The 8,980-nt window shown below is 40.0% G+C and overlaps 1 long non-coding RNA gene across 4 annotated transcripts in view; it reads left to right on the top strand.

The window, feature by feature from the left end:
* LOC135090174 (uncharacterized) overlaps positions 1 to 8,980 on the top strand; it is a 167,008-nt gene that overhangs the window by 83,739 nt on the left and 74,289 nt on the right. For all 4 annotated transcript variants that reach the window (XR_010261804.1, XR_010261805.1, XR_010261803.1 and 1 more), the window contains exon 3: positions 8,387 to 8,476. This is a non-coding gene — a long non-coding RNA (uncharacterized LOC135090174). The remainder of the gene's footprint in view (positions 1 to 8,386; positions 8,477 to 8,980) is intronic.

Here is an 8,980-nt window from a genome sequence, read left to right as displayed (position 1 = left end):
AAAAGTGAGAAATGAGAAACGGTGAGAGAATTTGATGAAAGGTATTAAATGAAAGAATAAAGATAATAAAAAAAGAGGAAAAAGAGGAAATACGACAAGGTGAGGAAAGACGATAAATCAGAATTAAGAAGGGAAGTGAAGCGTGCCTGATTAACCAAGAGTTCTTATAATCTTGCTTTTTTTTTTTTTTTTTTTTATTTTGTGTCCCGTTTCTAGTTATTAAAGGAAATGTCTCGCGTGCGTCTCAAAGCGGCTGCCTGCCTTTAAAACCTTTTTGCGTCTCTCTCTCTCTCTCTCTCTCTCTCTCTCTCTCTCTCTCTCTCTCTCTCTCTCTCTCTCTCTCTCTCTCTCTCTCTCTCTCTCTCTCAAAGGAAGCAAATAAGTAAATGAACCAGTGAATAAGTAAAAAAAAATAAATTGAAATAAACGAATAGAATGAATAAGTAAATAAACAAAAAAAGTGGAAATAAACATAAGCAAGTAAATAATAGATAAATAAGTAAATAAATAATGAATAGAATAAGAAAATAAATAAATAGATACATTAATAAATAAAGAGAAAAACTTTAAGTGGAATAAATCAATCGAATAAATGAATAAAATATGATTTCCCTATAGATATTTACTCTCTCTCTCTCTCTCTCTCTCTCTCTCTCTCTCTCTCTCTCTCTCTCTCTCTCTCTCTCTCTCTCTCTCTCTCTCTCTCTCTCTGACACGAACAAGCAAGTCAAAGATTCTCAGTCTCCCTCCAGAAATTAAAACATTGCAGATCTTCTTAAACTGAACCTGGTAATCTCCACAGTCTCCGCCAATGAGTGTTCTGAATCTCCTTAAGAAAGAAAAAAAAATAGTTCTAGATTAAAGTTTGAGAGAAAAATATATTATCCTTACCTTCCCCCTAAAAAAAAAAATTTCTGAAAATGAAAACGAAAAAAAAAAATAATTCGTTCCAGATCTACTTGTAAAAAAAATCTGGGTCGCATTTAAAAGGAAAAGTAAAAATATGAAGGCAGGAAAAAAAATAAAAATGTTCGTACCTCTTAATAAGTCAGTTAGGAAGTTGTTCTCATCAATTCCCTCTGACTGAAGTTATTACCTTTGTGTCCCCCTTTTTTTTTTTTCATTTTTTATTATACATATATTTTTTAATTGAGTTTCATAATGTATTGCTTTGATGTTTCGTATGTGTGTGTGTGTGTGTGCGTGTGCGTGTGCGTGTGTGTGTGTGTGTGTGTGTGTGTGTGTGTGTGTGTGTGTGTGTGTGTGTGTGTGTGTGTTAAGAAGAAATGTTTAATAATGAAGATGGTTTATAATCGTGAGCTAAGCATGTCTGTATTTTGCTGTTATTTGAGTTTCCACTTACCGAGATGTGTGTGTGTGTGTGTGTGTGTGTGTGTGTCGCTGTTGTATTATTATTGTTATTATTATTGTTATTACTATTATTATTATTATTATTATTATTATTATTATTATTATTATTATTGTTGTTGTTTTTGTTCTTATTCTTTTCTTGTTCTGGTTCTTCTTGTTCTTGTTCTTCCTCGTCCTTGTTGCCGCCACTGCCTTGGTCGTCATCTTTTTTCTTTTTTTTATTGTTATCATCATCATTTATACTATTACTACCATTACTATTATCACAGTTGCTATTTTCACCATTATCATTACCCTTATCATCATCATCATTGCAATATTTTCTATCCTCCTCCTCGTGCTCAACATTTTAATACGCCAATGCACAGCGCCGGCATTATCTCTTACGCATTTATATTTCCGCAACAAAAAAAAAAGTAAATAAATAAATAAAATAAAATAAATAATAATCTTGTAGCTTTACGATTCACTTTTAAATGTCGAGTGATTACAGTGAAAGCAGGGAGATGAAAATGCACACATGAAATTTTCCTTTTTGTTATTTTTGTGGGAAAGGAAAAAAAAAAAAAATAGAGAAAATGAAAGGGAAAAATCAAATACAGTCACCAGGAAGAGAGGCGGAAGAGAGGAAAAAGGGCGGAAGGTAGAGGAGGAGGAGGAGGAGGAGGAGGCAAATGGAGGGCAACTCACTGAAACCTGAAGGAAAGGAGGAGGGAGAAGAGCAAAGTTAGGAAATTCTCTCTCTCTCTCTCTCTCTCTCTCTCTCTCTCTCTCTCTCTCTCTCTCTCTCTCTCTCTCTCTCTCTCTCTCTCTCTCTCCAACATCTCTTTCCTATTTCAGTCCGATTTCCCTTTCCTCCTCCTCCTCCTCCTCCTTCTGCGCCTCCCTCGTGGTTTCTTAACACGCTAAAAGCTTTCCCCTGCGTCTGGTCACATGCCTAATGACCGAAGCCTTTTATCCGCTTCTAGGGATGTGCAGGGCTAGGGTGAGGGGCGGCTAGGGTGAGGGTCAGTTTAGGGTGTGCTAGGGAGGATTAGGTAGTGTGACAAAATGTTATGTGTTATATTTTTCCTCTCTTAGGGTGAGGAAGTGTGACGCAGGGTGACGCGAGGTGAGAGTAAGTTAGAGTGAGTAAGGGAGGCTTAGGTTAGCCAGGGTAGGGTTTAGTAGTGTGATAAGGTGACATGTAGGTTCTCTGCTTCTTTCTAAGGTGAGGGGGCGTGACGTAGGGTGACGGGAGGCCTGCTAGGGTGAATGAAGGAAGGAAATACGGAGGAGGTTGCTTTTATAAGGTAATTATGGACAGGTGAAGGAGAAAGGAGGTAATGCGTGAGGGAAAGAAGGGCGGGAAAATAAAGGAAATCAAAGGAGGAGAGAAAGTTTTAAAAAGGAAGGTAAATAGAGGCCGTAACAAGAGGAGGAAGAGAAGTAGAAGAGGAAATATCTCTTGTTTTCTAGAATAAGATGACTAGGGTGGCCTGGAATAGACGGGGAAATAGGCAGAGTGGAGAAGATCGGAGGAAGTCGTTTGTTTATTTATTTATTTATTTATTTATTTATTATTTTTAGCGAGAGATATACAGGCTGAGAAATATGATAATGGTGGAGAAGGGGAGAGGCTGAAAGTGGTGGTGGTGGTGGTGGTGGTGAGGAAAAATGTGGTACTGGCATTGTTTGTATGAGGGAGAGAAAGTGTGGTGTGGTAGTGGTGGTGTGGTAGTGGTGGTGTGGTAGTGGTGGTGATGTGGTGATAGCGAAACAGGATTTGGTGGTGATAGTGTACTGCAAAACTGAGAGTGGTGTTGGTGATGGTGAAGGAGCAGGTGGTGGTGGTGAAGAAAGTCGTGGTGGTGATAGTGGTGGTGATAGTGATTGTGGCGGGTGTGTTGGTGGTGTAGGTGGGGAAAGGTAAGACAGATGTGGGTGGAGAGCCTGGTGGTGGTGGTGGTGGTGGCGGGAAGTGGCTGGGAATGCGTGAATCAGGACTTGTATGTATCATGCAGATGTATGCATTAAGTATTTCACTGTGTTTCCGCTTATTCATTTGATTGTGCTCTCTCTCTCTCTCTCTCTCTCTCTCTCTCTCTCTCTCTCTCTCTCTCTCTCTCTCTCTCTCTCTCTCTCTCTCTCTCTCTCAAAACACCCCAATAAACTCACACCCAATTTTTATGACCCACAGTGCAGCAGTGTCTCCTCCTGTCCTTCCCTCCCTTCACTTCCTTCCTCGCACTAAAGAAAACGGGGGAGGAAAAAAAGAAAACGGGGTAGAAAAATCCACAGAAATCGAGAGTCGTGTTAGGCACTTGACTTTTTACGACATGTTTACTTTGGAACTTAACGGAGGAGAATGAAAAAAAGTAAAGAAAGAAAAGAAAAAAGAAAATAATGAGTCTGGAGTGGCTTCAAGATCACTACTCAGCCCGTTTTCTCTTTTTTTAGGAGTAACTTGGCGCAAGATGTATTTTGTTTTTTGCTTCTCCAGAGCAACGCAAGACGAATGTAGGAACAGAGAGAGAGAGAGAGAGAGAGAGAGAGAGAGAGAGAGAGAGAGAGAGAGAGAGAGAGAGAGAGAGAGAGAGAGAGAGAGAGAGAGAGAGGAAAATGAAAAGTGAAAGGGGGGATGAAGAGACAATAAAAGGATAGGAAAGAGAAAAAAGAAGAGAAGAAGGAGTAAAGAGAAAACAAAGAAATGGAAAGGAGGATGAAGGAAAGGGAGCATGAAGGTAGAAGACATTAAAAGAATAGAGAAGGAAAGAAGGAGAGGAGAGGAGAAGTAGTAAAGGGGTGAAAGAGAAACGGAGAAAGAGAGAGAAAGGGAAAAATAAGGTGAGAGGACAGTAAAAAGAGAGGGAAGGAGAGGCGGAGGAGGAGGAGGAGGAGGAGGAGGAGGAGGAGGAGGAGGAGGAGAAGGAGGAGGAGGAGGAGGAGGAGAAAAGACAGGAGCAAAGGTAGTGACAGGAGGAGGAAGACGATTACAAAGGATTACAAAGGATAATAAAAGAGGAGGAAGAAGAGGAGGAGGAGGAGGAGGAGGAGGAGGAGGAGGAGGAGGAGGAGGAGGAGGAAGAGGAGGAGGAGGAGGAGGAAGGGGAGGGGGAGGAAGGATAGAAAGGCAGTGAGAAGACAAAGGAGAGGAACAAAAAGAGTAAGAGTAAAATGAAGAAGAAGAAGAGGAGGAGGAGAGGAAGGTGGAAAGGAAGAGAATAACAACAAGAGGAAGAAAGGGAAGGGAAGAATGAAAGGGAAAGGAAAAGAGGCAATGGTAGGAGGAGGAGGAGGAGGAAGAGGGGGAGGAAGAGAAGGAGGAGGAGGAAAAATGGAGGCTGTGTTTCAGTCAATAATGAAGGGAAGGATAAAAGTGAAGATTAATAATTCAGTAACCTACAATTCCGTCTTGCTATTAAGAATTCTCTCTCTCTCTCTCTCTCTCTCTCTCTCTCTCTCTCTCTCTCTCTCTCTCTCTCTCTCTCTCTCTCTCTCTCTCTCTCTCTCTCTCTCTCTCTCTCTCTCTAATGAAATCACCTAATCCTCTCACATTCTCGTAAATATTCTTGCATTCTCGTAAGTTTTATTTTCAACTCCTTATTTAGTTTCCTTCTTTAATTTGAACATGACAACACTGCACGGAGGTCTTCCTGCTTTCACTCACTCCTGTAGTATTCTCACACACTTGAAAATTTCTAACGTTTTCATCTCGTATATTTCTACATTAAATTTTCACCACGGATTGTTTTCTTAGTTTGTTACACATTTTTATAACTCATGTCCTTGGTTTCTTTTTTTCCTTTCGTTTTCTTTCATTCCGTTTTTTCATACTTTTTATTTTCTTTCTTTTTTTTTGGTGTGCGTTTTTTCTTTTTTTAAGTATCATTTTTTTTCCACTTTTCCCAATCTATTTCATGTTTTTTTTTTTTTATCCTTATGTCCTTGGTTTCTTTTCCTTTTTTGCTTCGTTTTTCTCTTTTTCTCATACTTTTATTTTTTTTAGTGCATATGTCTTTTCTATTTTTCAGTTGAACATATCTTTTCACCGTTTCCTCTGTTTATTTCATATTTTTATCGTCACGTCCTTGCTTTCTTTCCCCTTCCGTTTCCTTTCACTCTGTCATACGTATAATTTCCTTGCTTTTTTTTTTGCTCCTCGTGTCTTTCCTCTTTTTTTTCCTATTTTCTCAGTCTGTTTCATGTTTCTATCCTCACGATCTTGATTTCCTTTCATTTTCGTTTCCTTTCACTCTTCTCGTAGTTTCAACATTCTTTTATTCTCAGTTTTCCTTTTTGTTTGCCTCATGTGTCTTTCCTCTCTTAATTCTCGTATGCTTCTCTTATTTTCCTTCTCTTTGGTTAAATTTAGAGATTAGTTTTCTTCCCCAACTTTCCTCCCTGTTCCATGCCAGTAAATCAAGGAAGACACACAGGTGAGCCGAGCCACAGGTAAATACAGGTACTTTCTCTCTCTCTCTCTCTCTCTCTCTCTCTCTCTCTCTCTCTCTCTCTCTCTCTCTCTCTCTTGCACCAATACAGTTCTTCTTTCTATTCCAATTTTCTCCCTTTTTCTCTTTCTCTTTTTTTTTCCTCCATTTCTTTTTTTTTTTTTTAGTTTCATCTTCTCTTTCTAGATCTCTTGTGCTGTTGTGTTTTTCTCCCTTCTTTTTTTTGCTTTTTTCCTCTTCTTTGTCTTTTTTTTGTCTTGTCTTCTCTTCTTCCTTTCTTTTCTTTATTTTTTCATAGTTTTTTACCCTCATTTTTTTTTTAGATTTCCTCCCCATCCTTCTCCTTTTCCTCCTCTTCCTTTTCCTCTTCCTCTTCCTCTTCCTCTTCCTCTTCCTCTTCCACTCATTCATTCACTACATTAATTAGCGAACGTGAAAGCCAGAGAGAGAGAGAGAGAGAGAGAGAGAGAGAGAGAGAGAGAGAGAGAGAGAGAGAGAGAGAGAGAGAGAGAGAGAGAGAGAGAGATGCATAAATACCTGAAAAATGCTACGAGAACCACTACTTACGCATTTTAGTGGAATTCGATACCACAATTCAGGATCCAGAGCAGAAAAGGACTTTTTAGAGGATTAGGTATATTTGTTAGTGGCTTAATGGCGGTGTTGTTGTGCTGGTGGTAGTAGTGGTGGTAATGGTGGTGGTGGTAGTGGTAGTGGTGGTAGTGGTGGTAGTTGTAGTAGTGGTGGTAGTGGTGGTGGTGGTAGATGTAGTAGTGGTGGTAGTGGTGGTAGTTGTAGTAGTGGTGGTAGTAGTGGTGGTAGTAGTAGTAGAAGCAGCAATAGTCGTGAAGAACAAGAAAAAAATCTTTGCAGTATTAGTATTAGTATTAGTATTAAAAGTAGTAGTAGTAGTAGTAATAGTATTAGTAGTAGTAGTAATAGTAGTAAATAAATAGCTATAATAATGGTCGAACAAAAAAACCTTTAGTAGTAGTAGCAGTTGTAGTTGTTGTTGTTGTTGTTGTAACAACAGAACAAAGAAAATTCTTTGTAGTAGTAGTAGTAGTAGTAGTAGTAGTAGTAGTTGTCGTTGTCGTTGTTGTTGTAACAGTAGAGCATAAAGGAAAAAAACCTTTAGTAGTAGTAGTAGTAGTAGTAATAGCAATAGGAAAAGTAGTTGTTGTAACAGTAGAAGAAAAATAACAGTAGTAGTAGTAGTAGTAATAGTAGTAGTAGTAGTAGCAGTAGTAGTAGTAGCAGCAACAGTAACCACAACAACAGAAGCATAAGTAATAGTAACAGTAGTAGTAGTAGTAGTAAAAATCATCATCCTCAGCAGAAATACTTAAGAAGTGAAATGATCATATCCACGGCTGGTTGTTCATCCTTTGTGTTCCTTTGTGTGTCTTGTCTCGCGGGAGTAAAAGAGCATCGTCACAGGAAGGGATTACAGGAAAGGTTGTGTTATGAGGCTTGTCTGTGCAGAGGCGAGACGTCCTAGTGTGTACGGGAGGGTTGTAATGTGGAAAGAGGAAGGAAATAGTGCTGTACATTGCTGGAGGGAAGAAAGTGCGCATTATTGTTATTTTGCAGCAGAATACTAATACTTGTTTTTATTTCCTTTTTCCCTTTTATTAGAAAGATTTTGTTGCTTTCATTTCATTTTGCAACTTTGTCTGTCACAATCTCTCTCTCTCTCTCTCTCTCTCTCTCTCTCTCTCTCTCTCTCTCTCTCTCTCTCTCTCTCTCTCTCTCTCTCTCTCTCTCTCTCTTTCTGTGTTAGTTTGTGTACGTCTGTTTTCTCTTTATATTTCTGTGTTTTCTGGTTGCCTTGAATGTTGTTGTTGTTATTTGGAGAGAGAGAGAGAGAGAGAGAGAGAGAGAGAGAGAGAGAGAGAGAGAGAGAGAGAGAGAGAGAGAGAGAGAGAGAGAGAGAGAGAGAGAAAGTGATAGATAAATTCATACCTACTTACCTACCTACCTACATACACACACACACACACACACACACACACACACACACACACACACACAGACAAAGAGAGGCTTAGAGAGGAGCATACGTATATTGTCGTCCAGTGAAGTCTTTTGTGAGGGGATCTATCCAAGCCTTTGTAGTGAAAGACAAAAGATCAGCGCCAGGGAGTAAAGGTTCCTGCTGCCACGTGAGCCTGTTTACCTCGACTTGAGAATTTTGGCCCCGCGTCCTTAATTGTGAGCCGACCTGCTGGTGTTTTGTTCTCTCTCTCTCTCTCTCTCTCTCTCTCTCTCTCTCTCTCTCTCTCTCTCTCTCTCTCTCTCTCTCTCTCTCGTATTTCGTTGAATATTTGAGTGTTTCTTGTTTTTTTTTCAGTTTTTTCTCTGTTCTCTTGCAGTATTGCATCGTTTCTGTGTGTATGTGTGTGTGTGTGTCTGTGTGTGTTTGTGGGAATGTGTGTGGGAAAGAAAAGATATACAAAAAGGAAAGGAGCATTACAAACTTACACACCCACCACCAAAAAAAAAAAAAAAAAAAAAACTGTGCCTGAATCACCAACGTGCAAAACTACCTCACTATAACCAGTTTTCGTCCATGCTTCCAGATGGCGCCTGTGTTTAGTGCTCACTGTTCACCCCGCCCCGTCCGCCCGTCCCGCTCAAGCCAGCCGTTCTCCGCCTTTCGCCTCCTTAAGGTATGTCTGTGAGTTCTCCTGCGAGGCCTGTTAAGATACAAACGTGCGGCTCCTGTGGGTTAGGGGAGTTATGGGAGGAAAGCTTGCTAATTCCAAGGGTACAGCAGTGTTGGGGAGGAAGTCAAGATGGTGGGAGAAGAATTTTAGCTCAATGCGGGAGGTTAATGGTGAGGGAATTAAAATCCTAGGGAAGATATATGTTTGTCTGGGGAGGAAGCTGATACTAGGGGAGGGAAAGGAGTACCTATTATGGGGAGTATAAGTAGTGAAGGAGTTAAGATGAAATATAACAAGGAACTGGGAATACGTATGACCACTAATGGGTGAAGAAGGTGGGAGGAGAAAGACAGGTAAATATTAAGTCATGTTGCTCTATTTCCTATTTCTTTCAGCTTCTTCCCTTACAGTGTTGAGGACCTGGTGGGAAAGCGCGGTTTTAGGGTGGGGAAAGATAAAATAGGGCCAAATTACCGCCTCAACACCAAAAAATAGGAGGCTGCCTAA

The sequence above is a fragment of the Scylla paramamosain genome, chromosome 34, assembly GCF_035594125.1.
Source record: "Scylla paramamosain isolate STU-SP2022 chromosome 34, ASM3559412v1, whole genome shotgun sequence".
NCBI classification, from domain to species: Eukaryota; Metazoa; Arthropoda; class Malacostraca; order Decapoda; family Portunidae; genus Scylla; species Scylla paramamosain.
The sequence above is the reverse complement of the archived record's forward strand: the minus strand, read 5'-3'. Positions and strand labels throughout refer to the sequence as shown.